Source organism: Engraulis encrasicolus, chromosome 1, assembly GCF_034702125.1.
Source record: "Engraulis encrasicolus isolate BLACKSEA-1 chromosome 1, IST_EnEncr_1.0, whole genome shotgun sequence".
Classification (NCBI taxonomy): domain Eukaryota; kingdom Metazoa; phylum Chordata; class Actinopteri; order Clupeiformes; family Engraulidae; genus Engraulis; species Engraulis encrasicolus.
Genome location: NC_085857.1, coordinates 2,915,627 through 2,930,626, shown reverse-complemented (window position 1 = coordinate 2,930,626; position 15,000 = coordinate 2,915,627). Strand labels below are relative to the sequence as shown.

General features: G+C 44.4%; 1 long non-coding RNA gene across 2 annotated transcripts; it reads left to right on the top strand.

Annotated features, from left to right (window-relative positions):
- The first annotated feature begins 9,815 nt into the window (after positions 1 to 9,815).
- LOC134446361 (uncharacterized) lies at positions 9,816 to 11,311 on the top strand. Of its 2 annotated transcripts, none has more exons than XR_010034407.1 (3): positions 9,816 to 9,934; positions 10,427 to 10,517; positions 10,750 to 11,311. It is a non-coding gene; the product is annotated as an uncharacterized LOC134446361 (long non-coding RNA). The 2 variants fall into 2 exon arrangements; XR_010034408.1 differs by lacking the exon at positions 9,816 to 9,934 and adding an exon at positions 10,266 to 10,320.
- The last annotated feature ends 3,689 nt before the right edge of the window (positions 11,312 to 15,000 follow it).

Sequence of the window (15,000 nt, the reverse complement as noted above, 5' to 3'; positions counted from 1 at the left end):
AAAAGGGTGTTTTCAATGAATACATCACCAGAAATGTGCAATCATCACTTTCGTCCAAACTAGAGATGCTGCTCCACAAGACCAACCCATTCACAGGGCCACTACAGCAGAGTGGCGGCGCTCTTCTTTTGGTGTATCCTTTAGTGGACAGGTGGGATTAATATAAGGTCTATAGCGAGAGCTAATAGTTTTTAGGTTCCATTACTTTGGATTAGTTCTAGGTCACATCGTGAGGTAACACGTGGGGGGTTTGGGGTTGTGGTCATTTGAGGATGGTGTGCATGTACACAAAAGGGGGGGGGGTGTAATTCACATACCAGTGTTGTAACACAGTGCGTGTATTGAGCAATTTTTAAATCCGGTTAACATTAAAACCCAAAATGAATGTAACAGAATATCCACATACAAAAAAATGTATGAAAAACAAGAGAGAAACAAACAACATTATTACATTCTTCAGCATTGATGTTAAAAACACTGGTGTTAAAAAAAAAGCCTAGCTTAGATAAGGTGTGTTGATTAGGACTCAAGGGCGTCTTGAGTTGAACGGCTTTGCACCTGGAGGGCCTCGTTGAGGCCCCAGTTGAAGACGGCCGTGTAGCGTTTGCTCTGGTCCCATCTGCGCAGGCAGGTCAGCGTTGTGATGGTGTTGTTCAGTCAGATGAAGTCTCCCTGCACCTTAGAGCGTAGCTCGCTCAGTGCCTTGAAGCCATCTTCACCTACCATCTGCCATTTAACAAGGGCCATCTGAAAACACAGTGCATACACGAGAGCTTAGGTCACATATGAGAAGAAGTAGATACACATCCTGTTAGGCATCATGGTCTTAATTCTTAGATGAAGCAATGGTCATACCTTTCGGCTTCTGAGCAGGCTGGAGGAGGAGGAGGCTGCCGAGGCTGGAGGAGGCTGCTGTAGCTGGCGGAGGCTGGAGGAGGAGGAGGCTGCCGTAGGTGGAGGAGGAGAAGGAGGCTGCCGTAGGTGTAGCTGGAGGAGGCTGCCGTAGCTGGAGGAGGCTGCCGTAGCTGGAGGAGGCTGCCGTAGCTGGAGGAGGCTGCCGAAGGTGGAGGAGGCCGTGGCTGGAGGAGGCTGGAGGCTGCCGAAGGTGGAGGAGGCTGGAGGAGGCTGCCGAAGGTGGAGGAGGCTGCCGAAGGTGGAGAAGGCTGCTGAAGGAAGAGGCTTCTGTAGGTGGAGGAGGCTGCTGAAGGTGTAGGCAGAGACTTCTTCGCTTGGCTTTTGCTGCCCAGGTAAGCTTTATTGCTCAGCTGCTTTTCACTGAGGCACTTGCCCGCAATTCGTAGCCTCAGCCTAATGTATCTTCTCACCAACTTCCTCTTCACATCATGGCATGATGGTAGGCTGCTCCTTGTAGCCATGGCCTCCTCCTCCAACTGTTGCACAGTGCAGTGCATCAGGGATTCCTGTGTCCTGCTCCGGAACAACAGCTCCACCTGCTGCAGGATGTTGAACACTTCATCGGACGGCTGATGAAGTGCACCTTCCTTAAATTCTTTCATTAACAGCAGTATGTCACTTTTGTGTTTGTCATGGCGTGTCAATGCGGTTTCACACGTGACACACAGTGAACCCCCAAGGACACCCTTCACGATGTAGCCGGCCAGATGGAAAAGAATGCAGGACTCAGACTTAGTTAGTGTTGTTGGTGGATGGGTGGATGATGGTGTGTCCACTAACTGCTCCACTCGAAGACCTCTTGGACTGCAGGTGGTCTTACTGTCCAAGAAGTCTGCCAAATGGTCACAGCCATCGTCAAGGTAGCTTCCACTATGTCCTGTTGATATAATTTGGCCAACAGTGATGGAGCGCAGGGCATAGTGGAACTCCAGTGGTGTTGGGACTGGGTTCCTTTGACGTACACAAGAAAACGTGTTCTCCAAGCAGTCCTGTGTGAATCTGCTTGTTAGTAGGAATTTGTGTCCCTGCTTTAGCAGCTGTTCTTGGACATGTAAAATTGCGGTGGTGGCCATGATGAGTCCGGTCTGCACTGGTTTCCAGCTGGCTTTCTGTCCAATCCGCATGCCACGAAACAGGTGGATGGAGTCCTCCAGGAAAGTGATGGCCTTCTTGTACTCCTCCATCTGGCTGTGGGAGAGGGCGGTTGAGTGGTTTCGTGAAGACATTAAATCAAACCACCGGTCCATTTTCTCCAGAAACCAAGCCGTGGTCAAATTTTCAGCTGGTCGCTGCTCCTCCTCCACCAGGAACTTCACTGCGGCACTAGTTGTTTTGGAGAAAATATGCATGGCCGAGCTAACCTTCATTTTCTCGAAGTGGTTTGGCTCCAAAACTGCCCTGGACAGTTTTGGAGCCAGTTTCAATGCCTTGCCCTCCTGGTAGTTTACTAAGTCACTCACGGGACCAATTGCCACTGTGTCTGACGGCAGCCTCTCCTTCTCCACCACATCTTTAGGTAGGGCAATGGTCTGGCCACGGACAAGGGCGCTCTTAAGGTTTTTTATGACGTGGGGCACGTCAGCCATGAAGAACAGGCGCTCCCCCTGGTTCACTGGGTGAGGAACCCAGGGCTGCTCTTGCGTGACTCCAAACTTCCTCCACATTGCCCTGTTTGGACTCCCCATGTCACTGGTGACACAAATCACATTTAGCCCCACAGACGCTGCAGCCTCCACTATAGATATTATGATGGGCTTGTAAACGGCACCATCAGTGGAGTTGCTGCTGTAGTGGTAGGCCACCACCTGCTTCCATCTGGTGGTGACTCCAGCCAGCATGAACACCAGCGCATGGGAAGCCCTTCCGGTGTGGCCAGGCAGGGTCACGTTTCCGTACAGTTGGCCTGTGCTCATATTCAGTTCTACACCTGGACTGATTACCATCTCGTCCAGGGTTAGAACACAGTTACGCTCCAGCTCCACCATTCCGGCAGCCTTCAGCTCCAGCAAGCTGAAGACCTCTTGCAGCAGCCCTGGCTCCAGCTTGACATGCTGCATCCTCTTCTGCAGCGTGCGCACTGCAGGCAGAGGAATTTTCATGGTAGTCTTCAGCATGTTGTATGCTGTCGTACCTGCAGTGAATCTTATTTGTATGGCTTTGCGGATGGTGTCGTTGGTCCATCGTGGTTTCGAATTTAATGATTTAATTTGGTCCTGATTAAAAATTGATTTAAATTGGTTCTCCATCTTCTGTAATTTCTTTCTCAGCACATAATTTTGCTTCTTTTTTAATTTCAATGCCCTCTCAGCCTCCAACCTTCTCTTCCTCTCCTTTTGCAGTTCCTGCAGTATGTCCTGCCTGGCATCTATGTTATCCTCAGTTGGAGCTGCTTCTGCACCTGATTCTGCACCTGCCTCTGGAGCTGCTTCTGCACCTGCACCTGCCTCTGGAGCTGCTTCTGCACCTGCACCTGCCTCTGGAGCTGCCTCTGCATCTGCCTCTGGAGCTGCCTCTGCATCCAACCCTTCCTCACCTGTTTCCTCCCTCACTACCTCTCTCACTCCTAACTGTCCCTCTGCCTGGTCTTCCTCAGAGTCTGTAAGAACAAAGTGGTTTGTTTAACTTAACTGCAAACAAACTTAACACCATCTGCACACAAGACATGTCTTGTATAAAATTGTCAGTGGTCTTTTTTATTCTGTATTTGAGATGAACCAGATGGGAAATAGCTTAACAATATGTAATATCTGGAATCTCAACACATCTCCTTGTGTGATTTGTGATTACTGAATCAAACTACCAGTATGACTCACAAATGTGTTTGTCATGTTGTAGATAGCCCACAACCTGACTCCTGCCTGCTGGTGTGTTTTGCCCTAGTCTTCACGATGCCATGCTGCCACCCCTGCCATCCCTCATGATCTATTCCGTCTTTGCCTTAGCCAGGTTTGTATAGGCCCACTGTAGTGTGTGTGTGTGTGTGTGTGTGTGTGTGCGCGTGTGCGCGCCTGCGTGCGTGCATGTGCGTTGGGGGGTGTAATGTTGCACAATTCGCACAATATTTATTTATTATTATATGTCAGGGACAGAGCTATGTGCAGCATGGTGGGTATTTGGGTTACTTGCATGTCTTGATGAATGGGGGAGAGAGGATGGATTGTGTGTACTTATAGTGCTTTTCTACTATGATGATCATGCCCAAGCAAAAATTCTCTCTTGTAGAGACAATATAGGCTAATCTAATATAATCTAATGTATGGTGAACACACTCGCGTGGCGGATACTGAAATGCAGCCAGATGACGTGAGTCAGGTTAGGTCTACCACAGCTGCTTTGAGAACTGTTTTTCATACCATAGTGCAACCTTTTGCAGTATGTATGTTCCTTTGGGTTGACATATGGTCCTTCCCTCTTCAGCGGTGAGCGCCTCCTCCGCGGCACAGGCCTGTGACTGAAGAGGGTTGGGATTGCATCGGTCCTCAGCCTTGGTTTCCCTTTTTTCGTAAGGGTGAACTGGCTCTCTTCAAAGTGCACCTGCCAGAAGGTAAAGAAATATAACAATATTACCAGACGTTTGAAAGGCAAAAGAACTTGCACGATACTTGATATTACGCCTTTGTCATTGTAGTAGGATCAATATTTCGATGTGAACTGTGTATGTCTATGAAGCCTTTGGCCAGCAGTTGTAAATGTCACTTAAAACTCGCCAAGTCAACATTAATCAGTTATTTTTAGTAAAGCTTCAGTAGTTGCAGTGAGTAGACTGAGAACAGACAACTTCCCAAGGCCATAATTCGACAGCTGACATTACCTCGCAAATTTTGTTGCTGTTGGTGCCAGAGAAATTCTCTCGACGGACCATCGCCTGCCATCTCTTCCGTCTGTTTTCTTCCAGAGGGAAGCCGTACACACGAAATCCATGCTCCGATCTGTTTGTACAGCCAACCGCTGCACAACCAACCATTGTAAATCTGTTCCACAAAATAGAGTCATAGTGGTCAGCTGCCGCAATCACTGACTTGGACATAATGCAAAACCTGAATTGTGACTTTTTTTAATGTCCACTTATTTACTGTATGTTTTTGTATCCATTTCCACTTTTGAAGCATATCACTGTTTTAAGTCTTAACATTTGTATTGAGTTGTGTTACAGGTAGAAATAGCTATGTTGCCTGAGACCACGGCTGTTGTGAATGTTCCACTGTTTTGCCAGCAGAAGTTGCCAGTGTTCAGAGGGCCGAGCCATCCTGTCTTCAGTTGCGCTTCCAAGGTAACCTCTTAGTCTAGTAGAACCTTATTAATTGTGTAAAGGAGCATTTATGTTCAATGTCATCATAAGCCGTGCCCTTTTAAATTTCAATAGAGTTATGTTCCCCTTCCCAGATTGCACTAAATGCATTATTGGATCCTGATCGATGTGCTGTTTTTTTTGTTCTGTTTTTTTTAAATTGTCTGTCTGTACTCTCCCACATTGACTTTCCATCTTTGCTTTGACACACACTTTTCACGTCACGACCTCACAAGCCTTTTAAGACTCTAATGCAACCACAGGGATCCTCGGAAGACGGTAGCTTTCACATCTGTTGACATTTTGTTTGTGTCGTAGTCGGAATTGGTTATTTAGCTATTAACTGAATGTTTCAACATGTTCACAGGGATCATGTGGAGTGTTTTTTTTTCATCAGTGAGGCTAGGGGTGGGGAGTTGAATTATCTTGGATGCTATGTTGGACATTTTCCTAAGCTTGTTTTTGTTGGCAGCAGTTAGTATGTCGAAGACACGGGGGGAGCAGTAGAGTAAGAGGGGCTGGACGATGCTATTGTAGAGTAACAGAAGGAGGTAGGGGGCAACAGACTGTGATTGTAGTTTGCAAATAATGTACAGTCTCTGATGTGGACGTGTCTGTATGTTGGTGGTGTGGTCATTGAACTGTAATTTGTCAATTGTAAGGCCAAGGTATTTGAATGAACTGACCTGTTCGACAGACTCACCAAGGATGGAGATGGGTGTGAGACCGGGGGTGAGTTTTGATGCATGAATGACCAGTTCTTTTGATTTAATTGACGTTTAGTTGGATGTAATTGTCCGACCACCATTGTGCGAACTCTGTGATGGACTGGTAGTAGGATGTCATAAGAGTTACTGTCTGCATGTACTCTAGTTATGGCTGTCGTCAGCATATTTGTAGTGTGTGATGTTGGGTGTTGTGCTTTGGCAGTAATTGGTGTGAAGTGTGATCAACATCCTTGCACACATCCTTGTGGCGCGCCCATGTTTGTGATGATGGTGGATTATACAGGTGCTGCTCATGTACTGTATTAGAATCACATGTAAAAGTTGTGTTATTTCCACAATTTCTTCAAGAATGTTTAACGTTCATTAATTCTACATGCATGAGCCAACTATTCACAAGATTCATTATTGAATTTTTGCACTTGTTGGTCTTCCAGCCCAAAAAACTCAAATTTTGCTATCTCATAAAATTTATAATATTTTAAGGATATTTTGAGGAAATCCCAACATTCTTCAGAAAAAAAAATAAAAAAAATTGGATCCCATCCACTCAGTTGAAATATTGTACGTCTAAACTACATTTCAATGTTCAAGTTTTGTTTAGGAATGTCTTTAATGAATTGTGTTGAAGGCGGAGCTGAAGACAACAAAAAGAACTGTGGCGAAATTCTGGAGGAAGTGGAGTAGAGAGTGGAACAGACATGGTACTGCATCCTCTGTCCCCCTTTTCAGTCTTCCAGAGTGTTGGTATTGTTGCTGTATTTAATGATTCCCAGAAGATGGAGTGGAAGATGGGGGAGAGTTCCATGGCGCAGCTTTTTACCACTTCTTGACCGATATATGCAGTCTGGCCAGGTGCCTTGCCCAGTTTGCACCTGGCCAGCTGGCGCTGCACATCCTCTTCTGCGAAAGGCGGGTGGGTTCGTGAGGGTGAGGGTGTTGAGCAGGTCTTCACAGGTGGAGGTGTGATCTTGGGTGTCAAACCAGTTGAAGAAACTGTTCAGGTAGTTAGAGAAATGAAGGGGATGTGTGCTTGGTGAGTGATGGAGACTGTTGTTTTTGTCTGAGTTTTTTTGATTTTCTGAAATGCTCGTTATGTTATGATAGCCTTGTAACTCCGCCTTCACAGTTTGAATATTTTATGCATAATTGGATGCTGTTAAACAAAGGGCTTAGTGCATTCTGGCTTTCTGCCTGATTTCAGACTTGGCAGTTAGTTTTGCAAGGATAAACTCTCGGGCCTGTCACTGTCTGACATTGAACATTATTACAGTAGCATTCTTTATTTCATTGCTCTTCTTCATACAGCCCCCTCCCCACATTCACAGCTTGGTGTGTTGTTATTATTACTATGTGATTCTTTACTTCACTGATGACCCCTGAACAGATTGTCAGTGCCCTTCCTAACTTCATGTGTTTCTTTATTTCATTGCTCCAGGTGTGTCATATTCACTCATCATTGACTGATGACCCCTGAACAGATTTCCGGCCCTTCTTCATACAGCTTGTCTTCCACCTTCACAGTCATGGTGTGTATATTGTTATTACAATGTGATTCTTCATTTCATTGCTCGTCTTCATGCAGCTTGCCCCCCTCCCCACATTCACAGCTTGGTGTGTTGTTATTATTACTATGTCATTCTTTACTTCACTGATGACCCCAGAACTTCATGTGTTTCTTTATTTCATTGCTCCAGGTGTGTCATATTCACTCATCATTGACTGATGACCCCTGAACAGATTGTCAGTGCCCTTCCTAACTTCATGTGATTCTTTATTTCATTGCTCCAGGTGTGTCATATTCACTCATCATTGACTGATGACCCCTGAACAGATTGTCAGTGCCCTTCCTAACTTCATGTGATTCTTTATTTCATTGCTCCAGGTGTCATATTCACTCATCATTGACTGATGACCCCTGAACAGATTGTCAGTGCCCTTCCTAACTTCATGTGTTTCTTTATGTCATTGCTCTTCCTCATACAGCTTGCCCCCACATTCACCGCTTGGTGTGTTGTTATTATTACTATGTGATTCTTTACTTCACTGATGACCCCTGAACAGATTGTCAGTGCCCTTCCTAACTTCATGTGTTTCTTTATTTCATTGCTCCAGGTGTGTCATATTCACTCATCATTGACTGATGACCCCTGAACAGATTGTCGGTGCCCTTCCCAACTTCATGTGTTTCTTTATTTCATTGCTCTTCCTCATACAGCTTGCCCCCACATTCACCGCTTGGTGTGTATATAACAATGTGTTTCTTTATTTCATTGCTCCAGGTGTGTCATATTCACTCATCATTCACAGATATCCGGCCCTTCTTCATACAGCTTGCCCCCCTCCCCACATTCACAGCTTGGTGTGTTGTTATTAGTGGTGGGCCGTTATCGGCGTTAACGTGCTGCGATAATGTGAGACTCTTGTCGCGCAACAAATAAACTGTCGCACGTTAATCTATTCTCAAAATATGGGTTTTGGTATGCACATCACCATAGCGTTCCATTGACAGACGCTTTCAGACTGCGCTCCAGTCGCTTCCACCTGTTGCTTCAGCAGACCTACTAAATATGAAGTGTTTGCATGCTGAAAACATCCCTCTGCCGTGGTAGGTGTTGTTTGAGTGCTTTTTCATAAGTGGTAGACTAAAGAGATGTTATTGTTTGAGGTGAAGCATAGAGACATTATTGTGTGTGAGTAGCCTACCATCCCGACATTTCCTCTCGCATTGCATGGAACACATAGGCCTAAACAACTTCCAGAAATCTTGCCTGTGCCATAATTGCAAAAACGTGCGATATGCATTTTGAAGATTGTCAAACTAAAACTGCCAATATACTCTCGCTGAATGTTTGTGTTGCATTCGCGCATTTGCGACTCAGTGAGATATTCTCATGTCAGACGGTAATAAAACTCGCGGTTGTCGCGCTTGATTTTATTTTTTTTTGCAAACTGAATTAATTTCGAGTTGTAACGCCTCTGGAATTCTAACTCTGAGAACAACTGTCAGGTTTAGGCCAAATTGCCGTGGGCCAGTGCTGTTGGTTCTAAATATCCAGTAGCCTGCCTCTGCTGAGGGCTGCTGAGTTTACTGTGCGCAGAGCTCCTCCCTCTCTTAAAGGAGCCGCTGCTCTTTTTAACAGTCAGTGGCAGATTCTCTCTCTCTCTCTCTCTCTCTCTCTCTCTCTCTCTCTCTCTCTCTCTCTCTCTATTAGAAATGCTGAATTGTTGAGGTCATTTTGTTTAAATAGCCTAATTGTTTGATAGATTTATCTGTATTTGCCTCTATAGCGCTATTCATTTTGAAATTTTAGTATCTTATAACTGTAAATGCTTCCTATTGGACACACTTTGCACATATTGCAGTGCGTTTTTTTCATCACCAAGTATCAACATGACCATTTTTTGAAGATGAGATGCATTTTGGAAAAAAAAGGGTTTTTTCCGGCATTATTTCGCTAGCGCGCCATTTCTGAATGAGCCATTTTGATATAGATTAATCTAGATTAATCTAGATTAATTTCAAAATTACAGTGAGATTAATCTAGATTAAAAAAATAATCTATGCCCACCCCTAGTTTTTATTATTACTATGTGATTCCTTACTTCACTGATGACCCCTGAACTTCATGTGTTTCTTTATTTCATTGCTCCAGGTGTGTCATATTCACTCATCATTGACTGATGACCCCTGAACAGATTTCCGGCCCTTCTTCATACAGCTTGTCTTCCACCTTCACAGTCATGGTGTGTATATTGTTATTACAATGTGATTCTTCATTTCATTGCTCGTCTTCATACAGCTTGCCCCCCTCCCCACATTCACAGCTTGGTGTGTTGCTATTATTACTATGTGATTCCTCACTTCACTGATGACCCCTGAACTTCATGTGTTTCTTTATTTCATTGCTCCAGGTGTGTCATATTCACTCATCATTGACTGATGACCCCTGAACAGATTTCCGGCCCTTCTTCATACAGCTTGTCTTCCACCTTCACAGTCATGGTGTGTATATTGTTATTACAGTGTTTCTTTATTTCATTGCTCCAGGTGTGTCATATTCACTCATCATTGACTGATGACCCCTGAACAGATTGTCAGTGCCCTTCCTAACTTCATGTGATTCTTTATTTCATTGCTCCAGGTGTGTCATATCCACTCATCATTGACTGATGACCCCTGAACAGATTGTCAGTGCCCTTCCCAACTTCATGTGTTTCTTTGTCATTGCTCTTCCTCATACAGCTTGCCCCCACACTCACAGCTTGGTGTGTATATTGTAACAATGTGTTTCTTTATTTCATTGCTCCAGATGTGTCGTGTTCACTCATCATTCACAGATATCCGGCCCTTCTTCATACAGCTTGCCCCCTCCCCACATTCACTGCTTGGTGTGTTGTTATTATTACTATGTGATTCTTTACTTCACTGATGACCCCTGAACAGATTGTCAGTGCCCTTCCTAACTTCATGTGTTTCTTTATTTCATTGCTCCAGCTGTGTCATATTCACTCATCATTGACTGATGACCCCTGAACAGATTTCCGGCCCTTCTTCATACACCTTGTCTTCCACCTTCACAGTCATGGTGTGTATATTGTTATTACAATGTGATTCTTCATTTCATTGCTCGTCTTCATACAGCTTGTCTCCCACCTTCATCTGGTTCTTCACTTAATTGCTCCAGGTGTACCATATTCACTGATAATGATATTTGTTGTTCATATACAGCAGCATAGACCCCTTTTACAGTTTTAATTTTCTGTCTATTTCAATGTTACACGTTGAGTATGACCGCTGCATGTCTGTGTTGTTGACAGGCACAACACTCAGGAGTGCTGTGAGTTGCATGACACCTGCAGAGGCTCCATACTACAGACTACTACTACTCGGTACTACAGAAACCGGATCACTTGACAAGCCTGTGTCCTGTTTTGGCCTTCCACACTCTGTAGGATTGCATAGGCTCCATTTCTTCTCCCACATCACCATTCCAAAACAACTCCAGATGTTTCGTTTGTATTATGGCCAGTTTCTTTACATCTGTTACACTACCTGTGTTTTGCACCCAAAACTGGACTGCTCTATCTGTTTCTTGTTTTTTATCATTATCACTTGCATTGCTGTAAATATGTTCCATTAGCTCAGTTTTGCAACTATGAAGTGTACAGTTTTGTTGTTGTATTACTGTTACGCTGAGCAAAAAGAAACCTCAAACCTTACTCTTAGGCCTATGTGAATTCTTCATGCGTGTCGTGCTCTGTCAACAGTTTGATGCTTACAAAGCATTCCAAGTGTCTGTATGATGTTCTACCATTATGCTATGCCTTCACACAGTTAATAACAAAAGGTATACAGTATTAAAAATGCATATTCACACTAGGTTATTGTCTAACTTGGCACCATAGCAGTGAGCATCCAGTGTATTTCTGTGTTCAAAACATACATAAATACATTTAAAAAAAAAAAATAATTGACCCACTCAAGTACTGGTTATACAGTTGTTGTCTTTTTTTTCATTATAATTTATTTAGTCCACATGACAGATCCATGGCCCTGCTCCATGCCACTGATTCAGAGTCGTGTGTAGGGACTACACGTCTCTGCCCTGATCCTCTTCACTCTGCCTGCATGCAAACGATGCATGTTTTTGGCAGGTCTGATGCAGCCTCATAAAGGCTAAAGCTGGCCTGCGTCTCACTGCTAGAGATCTATAGACATACAAGTGTATGTGATTAGTTTTTAACGAATTAATATTTGTAGTGTAAATAATGAACACAACGCTTTTGCGATTACAGTCAAAAGCTACCAAGAAAGTTAGCATCTCATAGGTAAGTGGCGGGCTCCTGGCTAAGCTAATGGTGATTTCCCTCAAAACGTGATAAAAACACACCAGTTCTACGACAGTAGCGTGTAAACAACACAGTATTTTATATCACCTAGATGTACTAGACGAATTACCTAAAAAAATGGGATGGATCCCGTTTGTGTGCATATTTATTCAATGCTTACCGTAGAAAGGCTTATTCTGCTCAGTAGAAGTCAATGACGGCTCTCTGTTTGTTTAGAACTTTAGCGTGTCTACACAGCCACTAGGTGACTTTCCCGCCGAGATCAAAGGTAGGCGTAACTCTGTTATCAATGGCTCTGTGGAAGCAGAGGACTAGAGATGAAATGTGAGTGGAGGGATGGAGAGGAGAGGGGAGGGGGAAGAGGAAAGGGTTGCAGAGGAGAGCAGAGCAAAGCAGAGGAGAGGAGGAAGAGGAGACGAGATTAGAGGAGGAAGAGGAAGAGGGTTGCAGAGGAGAGGTATGCACTGTTGGGATAAGGATTAGAGTGGAGAGGCACCTCCACCTGTGGAAGTCCCTCCAGGTCATGGAGACAGAGACTGTGAGTGCGTTGCAATATGCAACCTTGCCTCCTCCACTTGCCTCCTCCACTTGCTTCTCCCAGGAAGTAATATGTCATGATGACATCACTGACAACAGCATTATCTTTCAATATCTTGCAAAAGCTCAATTGTAGTCTTTTTCTCATTTGCAATTGGGATGGTGAATGAAAAACAGTCCCTAAAAAGTTGTTGTGGCTAAGCTGACAGCTGGGAAACTTTATTGTTTTCTCCACGGAGGAGGGGCCGGGAGGCGGGACGAGGAGACAAGCGCAAGTGGAGGAGGCAAGGTCGCATATTGGAACGCACTCTGTGTAGTGAAAGTATTGGCATGAGGCAGAAAGGAAAGGAGAGGAGATGGGAGAGGACTGGAGATTGGAGGTAGTAGAGTGGAGAGGAGAGGAGAGGAGAGGAGAGGAGAGGAGAGGAGATGGGAGAGGACTGGAGATTGGAGGTAGTGGAGTGGAGAGGAGTATTTGAATTGGGGTCAGTGCAGATCACAACCTGGAGAACTCCTTTCTCTTGCTTTTACTGCTTTGCTTTAGGCCCAAAATTGGTATTGATTCAGCTGCCCTGGGGATATGTGTAGAAAATAACAATGGCCTCTCAACCTGGTAAAACATCTCCCTGTAATTTAAAGGTGCACTAAGATTTTTAGTTGTTTATTTCCAGAATTCAAGCATTCACAACACACACACACACACACACCAAACCCCACACACACCAAACCACGCCACACACACACACACACACACGACGACACACCTTTATGTAAGCTGAAAGGTTAATCTTTCTCAGTGCTCAAGTGGATCTTTCCTCTCTGCTCATGCATAAATCTGACTTCTCCCAGAGCAATCTGCCCTGGAGGCATCAAGCCTCACCTGACACACACACACACGCACACACGCACGTACACGCGCACACGCACGTACGCACGCACACGCAAGTACGCACGCACACGCACGTACGCACGCACACGCACACGCACACGCACAGGCACATGCACATACAGATATAATTAAATGTTTGTTTTAAAGCAGGTATATCCCCACAGTTCACAGTGGGGGAACTTTTTCCAATGGGAACTCACCTTACCGAGTGAGTGTGTGCGTGCGTGCGTTTGTGTGTGCGTGCGTGTGTGTGTGTGTTCATGCGTGCTTTCCTGAGTGCAGCAAATGTCTTTGTTTCTTGCAATTACATTTTAATCCACAGTTTAGGCTACACACACCCAGCACTGCTCACATCAGAATCTTGTGTGGTAATTATTTTGTTCCATTTCTTCAGACATTACATAGGCTACATCCTAAATGTGCCACATGTAAATATATGTATGATAATAACATTATTTCGACTGTAAGGAGATATACCGCTAGTTCTAACAAAGCAATGCCATCAAAAACATGTACAACGTGTTTTCCTGCTTAACTGCAGTTCACTTCCTTGCCACTTAGTGGAGTCTGTTCGTAACCCAAGTCAATAACCACAGAACAAGTGAATCTGGAGTGGCAGACTGTAAACTGTAACAGTCATGTGGAAATCGGAAAATAAATCACAACTTACTAATATTTCCATCCCTTGGTAACCAATCTAAATATCACAGGTTCTTGAAACACTGAAAACGAAACTATGTTACTAAGATCTAGTAAACTTCCGCGATCTACGGTGTATGAACAATATCAGTACAGAAGGGGTGTGGCCAATTTACTGTTTGACACCGTCACTGAGGTATTGCGGACGGGTAGACGGTATATATACTGGTGAGTCAATGCACTTTTGGCATTAGAAGTGAAATGTAGTTAGGTAGTCTTAGCTATATCAGACGTTAAACTTTTGGGGCCGGCTGAGAACATAATGTAGCCGCTATATAAATTTCGCGGCTGCGGCCCACCGGGAAAAGTCCCCGATCTCCCGATGGCCACTCCGCGCCTGGCCTTGAGGCTCATTTGCTTCCCTGACGCCCTCCTTCAGCTACTATCAATGCCCAGTGGTGTAGTCTACTTTTCTATGGTGGGTATACTGTATATTTGAGTATTTTTTGAAGTGGGTATACTGTATATATTTTTGCTATTGTAAATAATGGATCAATCAATTTTAAGTGGGTATACTGAAATCCCTGAAATTTAGAAGTGGGTATACTCCGTATACCTGTGTTCTACATAGACTAAACCACTGTCAATGCCCAAATAAAATTGGAAAAAAACCCACACTTTTTGGCCCACTTTTTCTTTTTTCTTTTACAAAATCGTTTTAGCAAGTGCCCAGGTGGAACACAATTTCAATTTTACATTTTTCTTTGGCACCATACAGGTGTTGTCCCATGGGAATGAATGTATGATCAGATTTAGTACCAACCGTGTTCAACACTGTTTGTGTGTGTGTGTGTGTGTGTGTGTGTGTGTGTGCACGCGTGCGTACGTGCGTGCGTGCGTGCGTGCGTGTGTGTGTGTGTGTGTGTGCCTACTCAGATTTAGTATGAACCGTGTTCCAGTTCCATTCATATGAAGACAGACGAGACGACGGATGGCTGAAAATAGGGGATTTGAATGAATTGGCCTTGTTTGGAATGACACATTTCTTGTGGCAAACAGACCTAGATAAGTGTATACACAATGGTGTGTTTATATTTGACAGAAAAAAAGAGGATAGCAAGATCGGTAAGTGAGACGACTAAGTGAGACAGAAT